An 18,386-nucleotide genomic window follows, 5' to 3' on the forward strand; every position below is an offset into this window, starting at 1 on the left:
TAAATTAGTTCTTATTTATTTTATTGCAGAGCTACGTATAATATAATTGTTGATTCTTTATTTTATTGCAGCAAATAGAAGCTACAGATTCACACTCAACTCCATCTGATGCACTAGCACAATCAACACAAGGAATTTGACAAAAAAAAGATATAGCATGAAAATATATTGCTGAGGTATGAAATGACCAAGAAAAGAAGATACTTATTTATGATTTTTGTCGCAAGCCACTTGTTGGTCGAGGCCTTAATCGAATGAAGCAACATCTTGCTGGGATAAATGGTCAAGTTGGAAAATGTTCAAAAATTTCTTTGGATGTCCAGAATTTAGTAGCATAATCTCTGCAAGAGAATATTGATAAAGCACAAGAGAAGCGAGGTATCTTTAATGAGGAAAATCTATATAGTCAAAGTATGCAAAATTTTGAAGGTGATAAAATGCAAAAAAGTCCTTGTTTGCCTATTAAAGAAAATGCTAAAGGTGGTGATGGACAATCCTCCAAAGGAAAAAGAAAGGCTAATTATGATATTCAAAATTATTTCAAATTGCATGTTCGTGATCCTTCTCAACCAACTATCAAAGCTTGCTTACAAAATCCAGAGAGATGGCATGACACTGATTTGTCTATTGCTTATTGGTTCTATCATACTTGCATCCCAATGAATGCGGTAAATTCTCCTTTCTTTCAAATTGCAGTTGGTAAAATAGCATCTATGGGTCATGGATATACTGGTCCTTCTTATCATGCTTTGCGTGTCAATTTATTAAGAGATACCAAGTAAGATGTACAATTAATTATTGATTCTTATAGAAGTACATGGGTTGATTGTGGTTGCACTATTATGGGTGATGGATGGACGGATACTAGACAGAGGCCATTAATAAATTTTTTAGTATATTCCCCTAAGAGAATATCATTCATTAAATTAGTTGATACATCAGATATGATATCAGATTATAAAACATCATGCAACTTGTTTGCTGAGATTATTGAAATGGTTGGTGCTAGTAATGTGGTTCACTTAGCGATAGACAATGCATCCAATTATAAAAAAACTGAAATAGAGCTTTCTAAGAGATATCCAAATATTAGTTGGTCACCATGTGCAGCACATTGTCTTAATTTGATCATGAAAGATGTTGGAGAATTAACTCATGTGCAAAGTATTGCTGTCCTTGCATCAAGGGTAACTACTTTTATCTATAATCATAAACATACATTGAATTGGTTAAGAAAGAGGCCAAATTAGAGAGAGATAATTCGTCTTGGGCCAACTCATTTTGCCACCACTTTTATTGCATTGAGGAGCTTACATGACCATAAGGAAGACTTGCAAGTTTTGGTTACTAGTTCTGATTATAAGAAGTTTTTGAAATTATCGAAAGCAAAAGAAGTGGAACAAATCATTCTAGATGAGATATTTTGGAATAATTGCTTAATCATTGTAAGGATCATGGCACCATTGATACGTTTATTGCATATTTGTGATTCTGATGAAAAATCTGTATTGGGATATGTGTATGAAGGCATGTACAGGTGTTGCCCAGCTATGCAACCCAAGAGGAGGAGGTGAATTGGGTTTTTAAAAATTTTAAGCTTAACTAATTACTTATGAAAAGTATTTGTCAAAAGCTTGATGAATGAGGAGAAAGACTTTAGTTCAAGATTAATTACCTAAAGCAAGAATGCAAGAAAATAATGAAGAATTAAAGAGAAACAATAAAGCACACCACAAACACAAGGATTTATAATGGTTCGGTGCCAACCTTGCACCTACATCCACTCCCCAAGCTCCTACTTGGGAATTCCAATCCACTATACTTGTATTCAACCCGAATCCAAACGTCGGAAACTCCGACACTAGCTATCCCAAGCTAGTCCACTTGTTTTTCGGGTACAAGTCAACCCAAAACACTCCGATTTCAGGTTCGGATCAACCTTCCCTTGTTTTGGAATCCCTCCAAAACAAAAACAATCACTCACAAAGAGTAAAACAGTTATCGCACAAATAAGTACAAGAAAAGCTCTTTTAATGAGCGAATATAACTTTAAATACACTTTACTCAAGTGAAGAAGCCCCTTTTGGATTTCCTCAAAGTGGATGAAGAGTTGAATGAACGCTTGAGGAGTTGGTGAGCTTTGATTGAAGGCTTCTTGAAGGCTTTAAATGAGCTCTTGATTAAGGTTGAAAAGTTGGCTTGAGAAACCCTCTCTTTTGAATGCTCTTGAATGCCCTCTTGAATGCTCTTCTTTCTCTTCTTAATGTCTTGCTTTTCTCTTTCAAATCTCTTGCTTATTTTCCACCTTTTGAAACCATTTATACCTTTAAGAAACAAAGGAAAACATTCTAGGCAGAAAAAGAGCCGTTAGAGCACTTTGAATGAGCATTAAAAGCAACTAAAACGGGTTAAAAACTAGCCGTTGCTGACAAAACCCGTCGCAGGGGTCGACTCATGAGTCGACTCATGCTTCAGGGGTCGACTCATGAGTCGACCTCTGTTGCAACAGCCAGAAAATGAGGTTTCTAAAATTTTTGGCCCAAACTAGCAGAGGTCGACTTATGAGTCGACTCATGCCTTGTGGGTCGACTCATGAATCGACTCACAAGCCGTGCCAAGCCAAAAAAGTAGCGTGCCAACAGAAATTTTAGCGTGCCAAGCAGCTCATTGTGCCATGCGTTGACTCATGAGTCGACTCATGGACTTCAAACATTCATAACTTCAAAAATATAAGTCCAAAAACAATGAGATTTACACCAATAGATCACAAATCTTTTGTTCTACCAAATGATACTATTAAATCAGGGTTTTGGTAAAATTATGATTTTGCCCCTGAAGAGCATAAAGATTTTTCCAAATAAAAAATATTTGTATCCCTTCAATCTGTTTTGTAATCATCAAAATCAATCTAGGAGCAACAATCTCCCCCTTTTTGATGATGACAAAACACATGAACAAAAGCATTTATGTAAATCATGAATTTCAAAAGAATGCATTATAGGTGCGTATGCTTGAAAAGAGTATGATTCTTTTGGCATGTGATACAAATGGTCATATGGATAAATAGTTTGCCCATTTGCTTAAAGATTTGAAGATATGCTCATTGGATTATGATTTTGGTGTTAGAGCAGAAAATTTATTTTTGTTATCAGAGCAAGCTGTATTTTGAAAATTTGCTCATTCTCATTTGATTTTAGTTCTAGTATCAGAGCAAAAATAATTATGTGTGCCAAAGCATGTTTAAAAGTTGATTTGGAAAGTGTATTAGAGCATTTTAAGTTTAAGATGTATCAGAGCAAGAGAAAAAAAATTTTACAATGTATCAGAGCAAGAAGGAAGAAGAAAAAAAATTTACAATGTATCAGAGCAAGTTAAGAATTTTAAGATGCATCAGAGCAAGTTAAATTTCTTAAGATGTATCAGAGTAAATAAAATTTCAAAAGATGTATCAGAGCAAGTTGAAATTTTAAAGCATATCAGAGCATATTTAAATTTTTAAAGCAGATCAGAGCATATGTAAAGAAGTGATTTAAAAGTTATTTATGTGCATTGTAATTGTACTTAGCATTGTACTTTTGATATTGTTCTTTAAATTCTCCAATTCATTCATTAATTTCTCATAATTGGTAGTTTTGCTTTTGATGGGTTGCTTTTTGTTTAATTTCTCCTCCTTTTTGACATCATCAAACATGGTTAACTCCCCCTCTTTTTCTGAAACATTCTTTAATTTCTCTCCCTTTTAGAGTTTAGCATTGATATTTGCTCTCCCTTAATACAGCAATTATTAACAGCAATCATCAACAAAGAGAAGACAATATTTCAACAAGGAGAATATATAAAACCAAAAGATGATTGACATCATTACAAAAGGTAGAAATATAAGTAAAAGATGATACCATAAAACCATAATTGTTTCAATACATAGTTCATAATATAAAAGTCAACCGGCTAATGTCAATACATGGCCCCAAAATACAGATCCTAGAACAAGACACTAACACCTAGGATCTAGTAAAGATCATGACTAGAAGGATCGGAGTCGTCAGATATGGGATGAGGAGCTGATGGATCTCGACCAGAAGTGTGCCCTCTACCCCGTCTGCCTCTGGCACGAGCAGGAGAGCGAGATGAACTGGGAGGCTGAGAACGCTGAGAGGCTAAAGACTGAACAGAAAGAGTGAGTCTGATGGAATCAAGTACGTTCAGTGCTCTGAAAACAGACTGAAGTAGAGCAGTGAACTGAGTGGATGCATGCTCACTCGATCCTCGGATCTCTCTCCTCAGTAACTCATATCCACCCTCCAGTGCACCTCTGAGCCTGCCAGCCTCTGCAGTGAGGTCTGTGACCTCAATAGTGGACTCCTGTGGCTGAGGATGGGCCAAAGCTAGGACTTGCCCCTGCAAGTCAAGAACTCTGCCAGTCAGTCTCCAGACGGTGTCCTCAAGCTGCTGAATCCGGATGGACTGATCTGATATCATCTGAAACACAGTGGAGATATGGGGAGTCATGGTCTGATCAGAAGAAGTGGCCCCTGATGCAAATGTAGTACTGCTCCACTGACTAGATAGCAAAGAAGCCACACGCTGTGATATCTGCTCGATCTGATCATCAGCCAGTCTGAACTCTGATGGAGGTGCTCTGGTCTCTGGCTGATACACTGGTGTGGGCATCCTGGTGAACTCTGAAGGGCCAACCTCTGGATCAGGAATGAACTGGATATCTGGTAATGCTGCCCTGAAGTCATGGATAGGAGATGATGGACCTTCTTCTTCAGCTCTGTCTTCAGCTCTCTCCTCAGCTCTCTCCTCAAAGCCTTTGATCCAACCACCAAAGACTCTTTGATCCAACCACCATCAGTCTTTGTAAATCCCATTCGGTGCAGGGTGTGTTGGTTGAAAGTGTCCACATGAGAGAGCTTAGTAGATGCCTCCCCCTCACAGCTAACTCCAAACCTCCTAAAAACTCGAGTAAGGGCCATACCAAAAGGCAAGTGTGCCTTGGATCTATTCAAAGTCTTTCTCATGGCCTCTATCATTAGTGCAGGGAGGTTCAGGGGGGTTTGAGTGATGACATGAAACATAATACAAACATCTCTGCTGGAAAGTAAATCATGCCTACCACTCCTAGGAAAGAAGAGCTTCGTTACCATCTGATGTAGGATCCTCATCTCAATAGACAAAATCTTTGCTTCCAATTTATTTAAATTTTCTGAGTAAGTTCCCCCTAGTATAACACTGATCCCCTCTTCTTTTACTGGGAGTTCCATATAAGAGTAACCCTCACTAGGCAAATGTAGTATTTCTCCCAAAATACTAGGATCCAAACAAATATCAATACCCTTGACTGTTGAAGTCACTGACCCATTCCCATAATGCAAATTCTGATAGAATTCTCTAACTAGGTCAACATAAGTGACTTCCTTAAGAGAGCAGTAGAAACCCCATCCTTGGTTTTTAATCTTAGTTCCAAATGTAAAACCCTCTTTTTCAAAGAACCGAAAATCTACATTCTTTCCGGTTTCAACTTTTCTATCAGATAGAGGATTCTTACTGGGGCTTAGAGATGATTGAGAAGGACCTTGAGCTGACACAGAAGCTGGAGTGGGGGCAGTGGAGGACTGAGCAGCTTGCCTTTTCTTTCGGACATTTTCTTCTAGCTCACGGACTGACTTTCTTCTTTGGGGAAGCTTCATTTTCAGAGCCATATTCACCACAAAAGCAGGCAGAGAGACTTGGAGGATCAAGTGGATGAGTGGAAAATGGATTGCAAGAGAGTGGAGAGGGATTTTGGTGGAGAGAAGAGGTGGATTTGAGAAAAACGGTGGAGTGCTAGGGCACGCTCCAACCGTGTCAAACAAAGGGAGAAAGCACAAAAATCCCTTTCCCAAGGTGGCGATTTATGGTGGAGAGGAGGAGGGAGAAGTACCTCGAGCTAGATCCTTGGATTTGGAGCAAATGGAAATGGGGAAGTCGGTTTTTGGAAGGAGGAAGATGAAGGAATGGGTCGGCTCACGAATAGGATCTCAAATAAAAACAAGGAGCCCGTGGGAAGTTTGAAGAAATTACAAGTTTGCCATTGAGTCGACTCATGGGGGTCGACTCATGAAGTTCAGAAATTCAGAAAAAATATGAATAAATTCCAGAAAAATTTGAAATTTTGGGAGAAGGAGTTTTGCTCAGAGACAAGTTTTGAGAATGATAAACTTGAGCTTTTGGGACCTAGATAGATGATGAAAATTGAGCTCTAAGAATTTTTGATATCAAATCTTTGGAAATTGAGAAATATTTAGGCATATGGATCAAGAATTCCAAGATTTCTCCTAATTTCACAGAATCTGTCCTCACTAAGGGCCTTTGTAAAGATATCAGCTAATTGATTTTCAGTGCAAACATATTCAAAAATTATATTTTTGTTTTGAACATGTTCTCTTATAAAGTGATGTCTTATTTCAATATGTTTGGATCTTGAGTGTTGAATAAGATTTTTAGATAGATTTATGGCACTTGTGTTGTCACATCTTATTGGTGTTCCATTAAGTTTGATTCCAAAGTCTTCGAGTTGTTGCTTAATCCACAAGATTTGAGCACAACAACTTCCGGCTGCAATGTATTCGGCCTCAGCCGTAGACAGTGCTACCGAATTTTGTTTCTTGCTAAACCATGAGATTAGGTTAACTCCAAGAAATTGGCAAGTTCCACTTGTGCTTTTTCTATCTAATTTACATCCAGCAAAATCAGCATCTGAATATCCTAACAAATCAATTTGTGAGTCCTTAGAGTACCATAACCCTAGAGTTTGAGTACCATTCAAGTATCTAAGGATTCTTTTGACAGCATTCAAATGAGATTCTTTAGGATTAGATTGATATCTAGCACATAAACAAACACTGAACATGATATCAGGCCTACTTGCAGTTAAATATAATAATGAGCCAATCATACCTCTATAGTATTTTAAGTCTACACATTTACCTTCATCATTCTTGTCAAGCTTACATGAGGGACTCATTGGTGTGCCAATTGGTTTGGAGTTCTCCATTCCAAATCTTTTGAGTAGTTCCTTGGTGTACTTGCTTTGGGTGATGGAGATTTCCTCTTTTGTTTGTTTGATTTGGAGTCCGAGGAAGAAGGTAAGTTCTTCCATCATGCTCATCTCGAACTCTCCCTGCATAAGCTTAGCAAAGTCTTGACAAAGAGATTCATTAGTAGACCCAAAAATTATGTCATCAACATAAATTTGTATAACTAACATATCATTTTGATTTCTTTTAATAAAGAGGGTTGTATCTACATTACCTCTTGAAAAACCATTATTTAGTAAAAATTTGCTTAGTCTATCATACCATGCCCTAGGTGCTTGTTTTAATCCATATAAAGCTTTATTTAATTTAAAAACATGATCAGGAAAAGCATGATTTTCAAATCCTGGGGGTTGTTCTACATAGACTTCTTCAGCAATATATCCATTTAAAAATACACTTTTAACATCCATTTGAAATAATTTGAATTTCATAAAGCAAGCATACGCAAGTAGAAGTCTAATAGCTTCTAATCTAGCAACAGGTGCAAAGGTTTCATCAAAATCAATTCCTTCTTTTTGATTATATCTTTTAGCAACCAGTCTTGCTTTATTTCTAATTACATTACCATGCTCATCTAATTTGTTTCTAAAGACCCATTTTGTGCCAATTATTGAATAATTTTTAGGTCTTGATACTAAGGTCCAAACATTATTTCTTTCAAATTGATTAAGTTTCTCTTGCATTGCATTAATCCAATTATGATCATTTTCAGCTTCTTCAAAAGTTTTAGGTTCAAGATGAGATACAAAAGCACAATGATTAAATACATCTCTAAGTGAAGAACGAGTTTTTACCCCATGCATAGGATCACCAATAATTAACTCCTTAGGGTGGTTGTGAACATACCTCCATTCCTTGGGTAGGTCATTTGTACCTTGAGGTTGTTCTTGAATTTCTTCACCTCTCTCATCTTGTTTGTCTTCTTGATACTCATCCTCTGGAGTTGCTGAATCTTTCAGAGTGATCTCCTTCATACCTTCTATTAGTGGATCTGCATCATCAACACCCTCATTCTTCCTTGAAGGAAGATCGTTAGATTCATCAAAAACAACATGTATGGACTCCTCAACTACTAAAGTTCTTTTGTTAAAAACTCTAAATGCTTTACTAGTGGAGGAGTAACCTAGAAAGATTGCTTCATCAGATTTTGCATCAAATTTACCAAGTCTTTTTTTGCCATTATTTAATACAAAACATCGACAACCAAAAATATGAAAATATGCAATATTTGGTTTTCTTCCTTTCCAAAGTTCATAGGGGGTTTCTTTAAAAATTGTCTAATCAAAGCATGATTTAAAATGTAACATGCTGTGTTAATTGCTTCCGCCCAAAAATATCTTGGAAGGTTACTTTCACAAAGCATGGTACGGGCCATTTCTTCTAAGGTTCTGTTTTTCCTTTCAACTACCCCATTTTGTTGGGGTGTCCTAGGAGCAGAGAAGTTATAGCCAATTCCATTTTCGTCACAAAAATTTTTAAAGTCTTGATTTTCAAATTCAGTTCCATGATCACTTCTAATATTTTGAATTGAAAATCCTTTTTCATTAGTGACTTTTCGATGAAATTTCGTGAAAATATGAAAAGTTTCATCTTTATGTCCCAAAAAGAAAACCCAAGTAAAACGAGAGTAATCATCTATAATTACAAAACCATATCGTTTTCCTCCTAGACTAGTGGTTCTAGTTGGTCCAAATAAGTCCATATGCAAAAGCTCTAAAGGTCTAGAAGTTGAAACAATATTTTTGGATTTAAATGAAACTCTAGTTTGTTTACCTAATTGGCATGCATCACAAATTCTATCCTTTTCAAAATTCAGTTTTGGCAAACCAAGAACTAATTCTTTCTTAATTAATTTTGAAAGAGAATGCATGCTAATGTGTGCAAGTCTACGATGCCAAAGCCAACTAGTCTCATTAACTTTAGCATTCAAGGATACTAGGCATTGCATGTCTAATTTGGCTAAATCATTTAAATCTACCATATAAACATTGCCATGCCTATGTCCTATAAATTTAATGTCATCGTTAATAGGACTAATCACAATGCAAACAGATGATTCAAAAATAACTTTATACCCTTTATCATAAAATTGACTAATGCTAAGTTATGCTTTAAACCTTTAACTAACAAAACACTTTCAATGTATTTGGAGGGAGTGATACCAATGTTACCTATCCCGATGATCTTTCCTTTGCCATTATCTCCAAAGGTGACCATCCCTCCATCTTTAGCATCAAGCGTGATGAATTGTAATTCATCACCAGTCATGTGTCTCGAGCATCCACTGTCAAGATACCATTTTCTGTTTCCTCCTTGGGATGCTAGACACACCTGCAAGCAAAAGTCAAGTTTTTGTTTTAGGTACCCAAGCTTTCTTGGGTCCTTTTTGGTTAGTCAAAATGGTTCCTTTTGGAACCCATATTTTCCTTATAGTTGTGTTTGCAGATTTGTTAAAGAGGCATGTGTATGATTTATGTCCTATTCTACCACATTTGAAACAAGTAATATTTGTAGACTTGTTACTTGAATAATTTACATAAATATTTTTTAGAAATTTTTGTTTCTTCAAGGGGTTATAGCCAAGTCCAGCCTTATCATATACGGCTTTTTGATTATCAAGAATCATATTTAGTTTGTTTGAACTTAAGGTGAACTTATCTACTATAGGTTTCAGCTTGTTAATTTCATTCTTTAAGCTTTGATTTTCTTGAAGCAAGGTGGATTTTTCAATTGAAAGGCTTTCAGCTTGTTTTACTAAGGACTGATTTTTCAATTTTAGTTCTTTGTTTTTCATCCCTAGTTTCTTTAATTCATCAATTAAATCATAGAATGCTTCATGCAATTTTTCAAAAGTAAATTCACTAGGAGTTTCAGAAATTACCTCATTTTCGTGTGCCATAAGGCACAGGTTGGCTTGTTCTGTTGAGGTTTCCTCATCGGAGCTTGAGTCATCACTCGCACTCCATGTGGCCATCATTGCCTTCTTCTTGAACTTTTTGGGACCTTTCTTCAGTTGTGGATATTCGGATTTGAAATATCCCGGCTTCTTGCACTCGTAGCATATAAGGGGTTGATCTTTCTCTTTCTCTTTGCTTTGTTCCCCTTTTGTGAATGGCCTCTTTCTCATCCCCTGTTTTCTTTTTCTTAGAAATTTCTTGAATCTCCGGGTGATGAGTGCCATCTCTTCATCCTGTTCTTCATCTTCTGTGTCATCAGTTTCTTCATCAGGAGAAGCTGTGGATTTGAGGGCAATGGTTCTTTTTTTTTTGACTTCATCCTCTTGATGTTGCTTCATGCTAAGCTCATGAGTCATCAAGGATCCAAGAAGCTCTTCTAGAGGTAGAGTGTTCAAGTCCTTTGCTTCTTGGATGGCAGTCACCTTGGCTTCCCAAGTTCTTGGCAATGACCTGAGAATCTTCCTTACAAGCTCACTGTTAGTATAAGATTTGCCAAGACTCTTCAAACAATTAATTATATCAGTAAAACGAGTAAACATAGCAGTTATGGACTCATTATGCTCTATTTTAAACAATTCATATTTATGCACAAGCATGTTTATTTTAGACTCTTTTACTTGATTTGTTCCCTCATGGGTTACTTCTAACATATCCCATATTTCTTTAGCAGATGCACAAGTAGAAATACGATTAAATTCATTTGCATCAAGTGCACAATAAAGAACATTCATAGCTTTAGCATTTAATTATGCCAATTTCTTATCAACCTCATCCCATTCTTTCTCGGGTTTGGTTGACTCCTCACCATCTATAATCTTGGTGGGTGTGTGAGGACCGTTCACTATGATACTCCACATATCATAGTCGAGTGCTTGTATGAATATCTTCATCCGAGCTTTTCAATAGGTGTAATTAGACCCATTGAAAAGTGGAGGTCGGTTGGTGGATTGCCCCTCGGCTAGAGAAGTACCGACATGGGTTGCCATAGATCTTTGGCTCTTTGATTGTTTAGATCAAAGAAGGGCTAGAGCACCGGGCTCTGATACCACTTGTTGTCCAGCTATGCAACCCAAGAGGGGGGGTGAATTAGTTTTTAAAAATTTTAAGCTTAACTAATTACTTATGAAAAGTATTTGTCAAAAGCTTGATGAATGAGGAGAAAGACTTTAGTTCAAGATTAATTACCTAAAGCAAGAATACAAAGAAATAATGAAGAGTTAAAGAGAAACAATAAAGCACACCACAAACACAAGGATTTATAGTGGTTCGGTGCCAACCTTGCACCTACATCCACTCCCCAAGCTCCTACTTGGGAATTCCAATCCACTATACCTATATTCAACCCGAATACAAACGTCGGAAACTCCGACACTAGCTATCCCAAGCTAGTCCACTTATTTTTCGGGTACAAGTCAACCCAAAACACTCCGATTTCAGGTTCGGATCAACCTTCCCTTGTTTTGGAACCCCTCCAAAACAAAAACAATCACTCACAAAGAGTAAAATAGTTATCGCACAAATAAGTACAAGAAAAGCTCCTTTAATGAGCGAATATAACTTTAAATACACTTTACTCAAGTGAAGAAGCCCCTTTTGGATTTCCTCAAAGTGAATGAAGAGTTGAATGAACGCTTGAGGAGTTGGTGAGCTTTGATTGAAGGCTTCTTGAAGGCTTTAAATGAGCTCTTGATTAAGGTTGAAAAGTTGGCTTGAGAAACCCTCTCTTTTGAATGCTCTTGAATGCCCTCTTGAATGCTCTTCTTTCTCTTCTTAATGTCTTGCTTTTCTCTTTCAAATCTCTTGCTTATTTTCCACCTTTTGAAACCATTTATACCTTTAAGAAACAAAGGAAAACATTCTAGGCAGAAAAAGAGCCGTTAGAGCACTTTGAATGAGCATTAAAAGCAACTAAAACGGGTTAAAAACTAGCCGTTGCTGACAAAACCCGTCGCAGGGGTCGACTCATGAGTCGACTCATCTTCAGGGGTCGACTCATGAGTCGACCTCTGTTGCAACAGCCAGAAAATGAAGTTTCTGAAATTTTTGGCCCAAACTAGCAGAGGTCGACTCATGAGTCGACTCATGCCTTGTGGGTCGACTCATGAGTCGACTCACAAGCCGTGCCAAGCCAAAAAAGTAGCGTGCCAACAGAAATTTTAGCGTGCCAAGCAGCTCATTGTGCCATGAGTCGACTCATAGACTTCAAACATTCATAACTTCAAAAATATAAGTCCAAAAACAATGAGATTTACACCAATAGATCATAAATCTTTTGTTCTACCAAATGATACTATTAAATCAGAGTTTTGATAAAATTATGATTTTACCCCTGAAGAGCATAAAGACTTTTTCAAATAAAAAATATTTGTATCCCTTCAATCTGTTTTGTAATCATCAAAATCAATCTAGGAGCAACAACAGGGCACACAAAGGTATTAAGGAATTGTTTAAAGACAAGAAGAGATCATATAAGCCATACACAGATATCATAAACAATCGTTGGGATAAGATGTTGTGTCAAAGTATCTATGCTACTGCATATTGGTTGAACTTGGCTTTTCAATATGATCAAAATAACTTTTGTCAGAAATCGAAAATTATGTCAGGGCTACTTAATGTTATTGAGACCAAAGCAACAGGGAGTAAAATCAAATTATTGGATGAGACAAGACTATTTAAAGAATGTCTAAAAAATTTTGGACGATCGATCACTATCATGTCTTGCAAAACCATTCGATCCGGTAAGAAATACAAATTTACAAGTTTATCACTTATATACTGATTTATACTTTATAATAAAATTTCTAATGCAATGTATGAAATTTATGTAGATGAATGGTAGAGGATGTTTGGCGGTGATGCTCCTAATTTACAAAAGCTTGCAATTAAACTCCTTAGTCAAACGGCTTCTTTTTCGAGATGCGAACACAATTGGAGTGTATTTGAACGTATTCATTCCAAAAAGAAAAATAGATTAGAGCATCAAAGGCTCAATGACCTAGTGTATATTCACTATAACTTGCGTTTACAAAACAGGTATTAAAAATAATTTTATTGCTTCTTTTTACATTTTAAATGTGATATTACGATTGGGCTATATGTTTACAAGACTTGCAAATGAGATTTTTTTAAAATATTTTTGATATTTTAATGTGTAGGCTTAAAATGGATAAGAAGCCTTATGATCCAATTGATTATGAATCAATTGACAAAACTGAATTTTGGATTGTGGAAGAAGATCCCGAAGGAGAGCTTGACTATGATGAGTTAGAAAGCATCCTAGAAGAAGAGCTACCAAAAACTAATGAAGAATCAAGTTCTAATACTCCAGAAGATAAGTGTAAAAATATTTATTTTTTTAAAACTTATTTGGGTATATATCTAAGCTTTTATTTGAAATATCTTATGATGAGTTTTTTTTTTATAGACAAAGAAGATGATGATGATATGATATTGTTGGATGAAGGTGTTGATGTAGCATACTCTAGTGGGAGAGATAATAGTGATCGTGGTGAAGACAATGATAATATATGATTAAATATGGATTGAGAGATGACTAGAAACATTATGTTAAATTTGATTGTGAAACAATCTCATTGAACAGATTTGTATGTTCTTTTGTTTGTGCTATTTTTTATGTAGAACTTTATTTGTGTTGTTTCTTATATAAAATGTTTATTGCTATCGTTCATGGTGCTTCTTTGTTAAAGTTTATGAAGAAATGTTGATTTCTAAATTTTTAAGTATTTTTTCAAAATTAAAAATAGATGAAAATTTTAGTTATGTATCATGCATGATTTTGTCAAATTATTAGTCTATTTTTTAGAAATTTTTTATTATTTTTAATATTTTTTATATTTTTAAAGAATAAAGTATATTTATTACATCATAATTATGTCATGCTGATGTCACAGGTCAATTGATCAGGCCAATCGGTTCACAGTTAACCCCTGACCCTTTTTTTATTCTGATTTGATGTCCGATCCGATTCTGAAAATATTAAAAATAATACCATAAAAAATTTATTAAAATAGATTCAAAATAGATTTTAATTTGATTATTATTTCAGTAAAAATCTGTATCAAAAAAATTCTGTTATAGCAGATTTATAACTAACCATTATCAACCGTTGATTAGGTCTTGAAATCTAATCAAAATCAGATCAAATAATTTTTAATTAACAGGTCTAAATCAGATGTAATATCCTACATAAAAATCAGATCATAAATCTCATATAAAAATATCAGAAAAATTAACTATGCATAGCATATATCGATCCTGCTCTAATACCATTTGAAGAGAAAGTATCCGATCTGATCGGATCGCCAAGGTATGTTTTGAAAAATTTTTCTATAATAAGCTAACATAAATTTTATGTTACTTGATATGCAGTGGAATAGAGATCAAAATTTTCAAACAAAACTTGAATCCGATGCCTCGCGAGGCCTGAAAGTACAGGCCCTCTATTTCACACGCACGTCAGGCTTTACAAAAAAGTGGGATGATGATCTTTACGTAGCATCTTCTTAAGGCAGCAAGGAAAAGGAGAGATATGATCTTGGATGTGACTCCTCATGCCAAGAAGATGGACGTCCAAAGGTGAGTGCCCAAGAGAAACTCCATGGTCAGAAAAGAAGAAACACTTTCTTTCTTTTTGTGTCGCACATGCCTTACCCGCCCCACTCTATCTCACGATATTTTATTTTGTTTTGTTGCACAAAAACAACCTCATCTTTACTGTGAAATAAGGTCTCCCCTTTTATAGATAAGGTGTTCCACTTATGATCAATGTCCTAGGTTGGTTAGGTGTCCTAACCTAATTCAAAAAGGAAATCAGATGAAAGAAGGAGAGCACCAACCTCTTCATGCAAAGCTCACGCACGCACATCTTATGGGTGGAATAAAATCAGCACTCCTTCCCTTCTGGTTGGCCACCTTAGGAGAGAGAGTCCTTGGTAATTGAGACTCTTTGGTTCTTAACCAAATGGGCTCAGATTTGACTCAAATTGGATCCGATTCGAACTCGATTCAAATCAGATTCGAAGAGCCTGTCAATCTTAATCTAATTAGAATTTTAGATCAAGTCTAACTTAGATTTTTAACTCAATTAATCCTTAATTAAATCATATCTAATCCGAAATTAATTAGGACATAAATTGATTCTCTCATAAATCTCTTGGATCATTGATTAGATCATTATCATCATCGAAATTAAATCTGAACCTCATGTCCCATGCTAGCTAGACATAGTCAACTTGTTTAATCCCGCATGACCCTTAATTTAATTCTTAATCAAGCTAATCTATTCATTCAATCAAGTGACGTACTTTTAAATTAAACTTATAGATTTAGGTCAATTCTTTCCTACGTTGCTTGACTTTGTGCGTGACTTCATAGATTCGAATACTAAGTCGATAATACAGGAACAACTTCTTGTACTAATCGAAATTACCATCTAACAATAGTTTTCAATGTTCGGATAGGTTGAATATATGCAAGGCAATATTCAAGAATCTACGCATATGGTTACTGCATAATTCATCTCTTTGACCATGAATGCTCGAGGGTGACTTAGGGTTTAACTGTCAACTCTGAATGAGACATCCACATTGTATTTCAACCCTTCACATCTATCATATGGATTATCTGAGCTCAGGATTACTAAATTGAAATACAGTGATGCATTATTTTTTATAATCTAAAGAGGTCAATCCTATCTTGATCTACATATAGACTTCGCAAGTACTTGACTATACCCAGTAGCCTTCCATCACTGCATTAGAATTGTAGGTAGTCTGGCACCAAAGTACAGTGAATTGCTTGTAAGTCACTATGGTGATCTCAAGCATGAGGGATATTTATGTCCATACGCTTCGCGAGCTGCTCTTGACAGTAAAGCACTCCACAAGTAAGTCACTTGTTCAGTGACGATGTACTCTTACATCTCACTTAGATGCCATATCAGTGTTTTCACACTCTTTGGTTATAAGGACAACTAACCTATATGGCACAGAATAGTCTATACTCAATAAACATCATCGTCCTTTAATGACGTATCATTTGATCGCGAACATGTTTGAGAACTATTCGATAAATCTTTCTTTATCGATTTTTATATAGTTCTAAAGATTTTATCACAACACATGAGTTCATATAAGAAAGATATACACCTTGTGATGAAAAATATCACATAATTTTTATTAATTCATAATTCATATACAATTACAAAGAGCACAATCATCCAAACGATTGGCTTTAGGATATATTTCCTAACACACGCAAATTTATCATGTGTGCTCCACTCTGACAACATCCCATAGGCAGAAAAATCATAGATATTCCATAAAAGGGCAGCCCTCATGTTAAAATTTTGTTTCTGAAAAGTATCAAATGTGTATACACCTTCACTCCATAAATTTTGTAATTCATCAATCAATGGCCTAAGAAAAACATCTATGCTTTGGTCAGGTGAAGTCGGACCAGGAATAATAAGAGTTAAGAATATATTACTTTTATCCATGCACATCCCCGGCAGCAAGTTATACGATGTTACAAAAATAGGCCAACATAAATAAAATACAGAATTGTTGACAAATGGTGTAAGCCCATCAGTACATAGCTATAGTCTAACATTCCGATACTCACTAGCAAAGTTTGGATGTACCAAGTCAAATTGTTTCCATGCCTCTCCATCTGTCGGATGTGAGACTACGATCGGGTCACGACGGACACCTTCTTTATGCCATCGTATATGCCTAGCAGATTTTTTCAACATATATAATCATTGGAGCCTAGAAGTTAATGCAATACCTTATAAGGTACATTAGATTGCTTTGTATTATCCTCTATATCAGGCTTGAACTGAAGCTGACCACATACGGAACACTCTCTTTCCCTCATCATCTTTGTAGTATAACATACAATCATTTAGGTAAACATCTACTTCTTATAGCTTAATCCCAACTCCATAACCATTTTCTTCAATCGAAAAAAATTCTCTGATAACTTTTCATCTTCAGGTAGCATGCTCTTAATTATTATGAGCATACGATCATAACATGCCTCGCTCATATTGAACTTCAATTTGAGATTCAACAATTGTGTTATGATTGATAACCTAGTATGCACTTTGCACCCCTCCCATAATGGCTCATTAGTATCTCTAAGCAATTCATAAAACCTTACAGCCGATGGATTTGGAGATTCATCAAAGTTATTCATAGCATCATAGATCACATGGCCCTCCTTGTGCCATCCATAATCGTGTCCATATAAGGATTTTTAAGATCTATCCCTCCCCCCTCAACACTTACAGGATGAGGGTTATCAAACCTCCAAAAAGATTTCTCATGAAGCATCCAATTTTGATAGCCTTGCACAAAACCTTTCTCGTAAAGATGCACCATCACTAAATCGGGAATCAAAAATTTTTTATTCTTACATATCACGCATGAGCATAGAATTTTATCTCCTTCCATAATCAATAGATTTGATGTTGCAACTGCAACGAACTCAACAACCCTATCCTTAAATTCTTGTGTCATCCTTCTACTATAGATCCTATAGCTTATCCAACTTTAATCCATTATGTTCAATTATCATTATACATTAATAAATATCAAATTCATATTAAACTATCAATATAGATAATAATAAAATTATATAAAAATAAATATAAATTAAACTATAAGCATACAATTTTTTAAAAATATATAAATGTTGCTCTCTCTCATTCTCCCATCTCTGTCCCCGCCCCACCGCTGCCGTGCCGCCACTGCCGGCGGCCTCATCCCGTCATCCCTAAACCTTACAAAATATCATACTTCCACCAAGACTAAGCTCTCAAAACTCTAAGGGACCAACTCACACCGTCACAACTCACACAAAATCCCATATGCTTGAGAAAAAACCCAAACCGGAAACTATGAACCCATCCGCTGCACTCCTTTCCTAACCGAAATCAACTCACACCGCTACAAATCTCCCTCAGATGCTCTCCTTCCCCACAGATCCCGAAAAAGATGAATGAAATTAAAGGAATAAGAATTGAAAAAAAAAAAAATCATTCATACCTGTTTAATTTCTCGTATTTCCTTTTTTTTTTTTTTTGTTGATTTTTTCCTCTATTTTCCCCTCTTTTCCTTTGCTTTTTCTATACTGAGGAGCTTCGACCTGGTGGGAGGCTTGGAGTGGCCGAGGAGGGACGGGGGGGGAGGTCTGGCTGCCCACCAGCCGCCGATCAAGAGCAAGAGTGTGAGGGGTAGAGAGAGAGAGGGCGGGAGGCCGGAGGGGTGCGGGGGGCGGCGTGGGTTTACCCCGTCGGGAGGAGGGGTGCCTGGGTGCAGGG

At 36.1% G+C, this 18,386-nt stretch overlaps 1 pseudogene; it reads left to right on the forward strand.

Annotated features, from left to right (window-relative positions):
- The first annotated feature begins 209 nt into the window (after positions 1-209).
- LOC140858020 (uncharacterized) lies at positions 210-13,573 on the forward strand (annotated as a pseudogene).
- Positions 13,574-18,386: the final 4,813 nt, after the last annotated feature.

Source organism: Elaeis guineensis, chromosome 5, assembly GCF_000442705.2.
Source record: "Elaeis guineensis isolate ETL-2024a chromosome 5, EG11, whole genome shotgun sequence".
In the NCBI taxonomy this organism is placed as follows: domain Eukaryota; kingdom Viridiplantae; phylum Streptophyta; class Magnoliopsida; order Arecales; family Arecaceae; genus Elaeis; species Elaeis guineensis.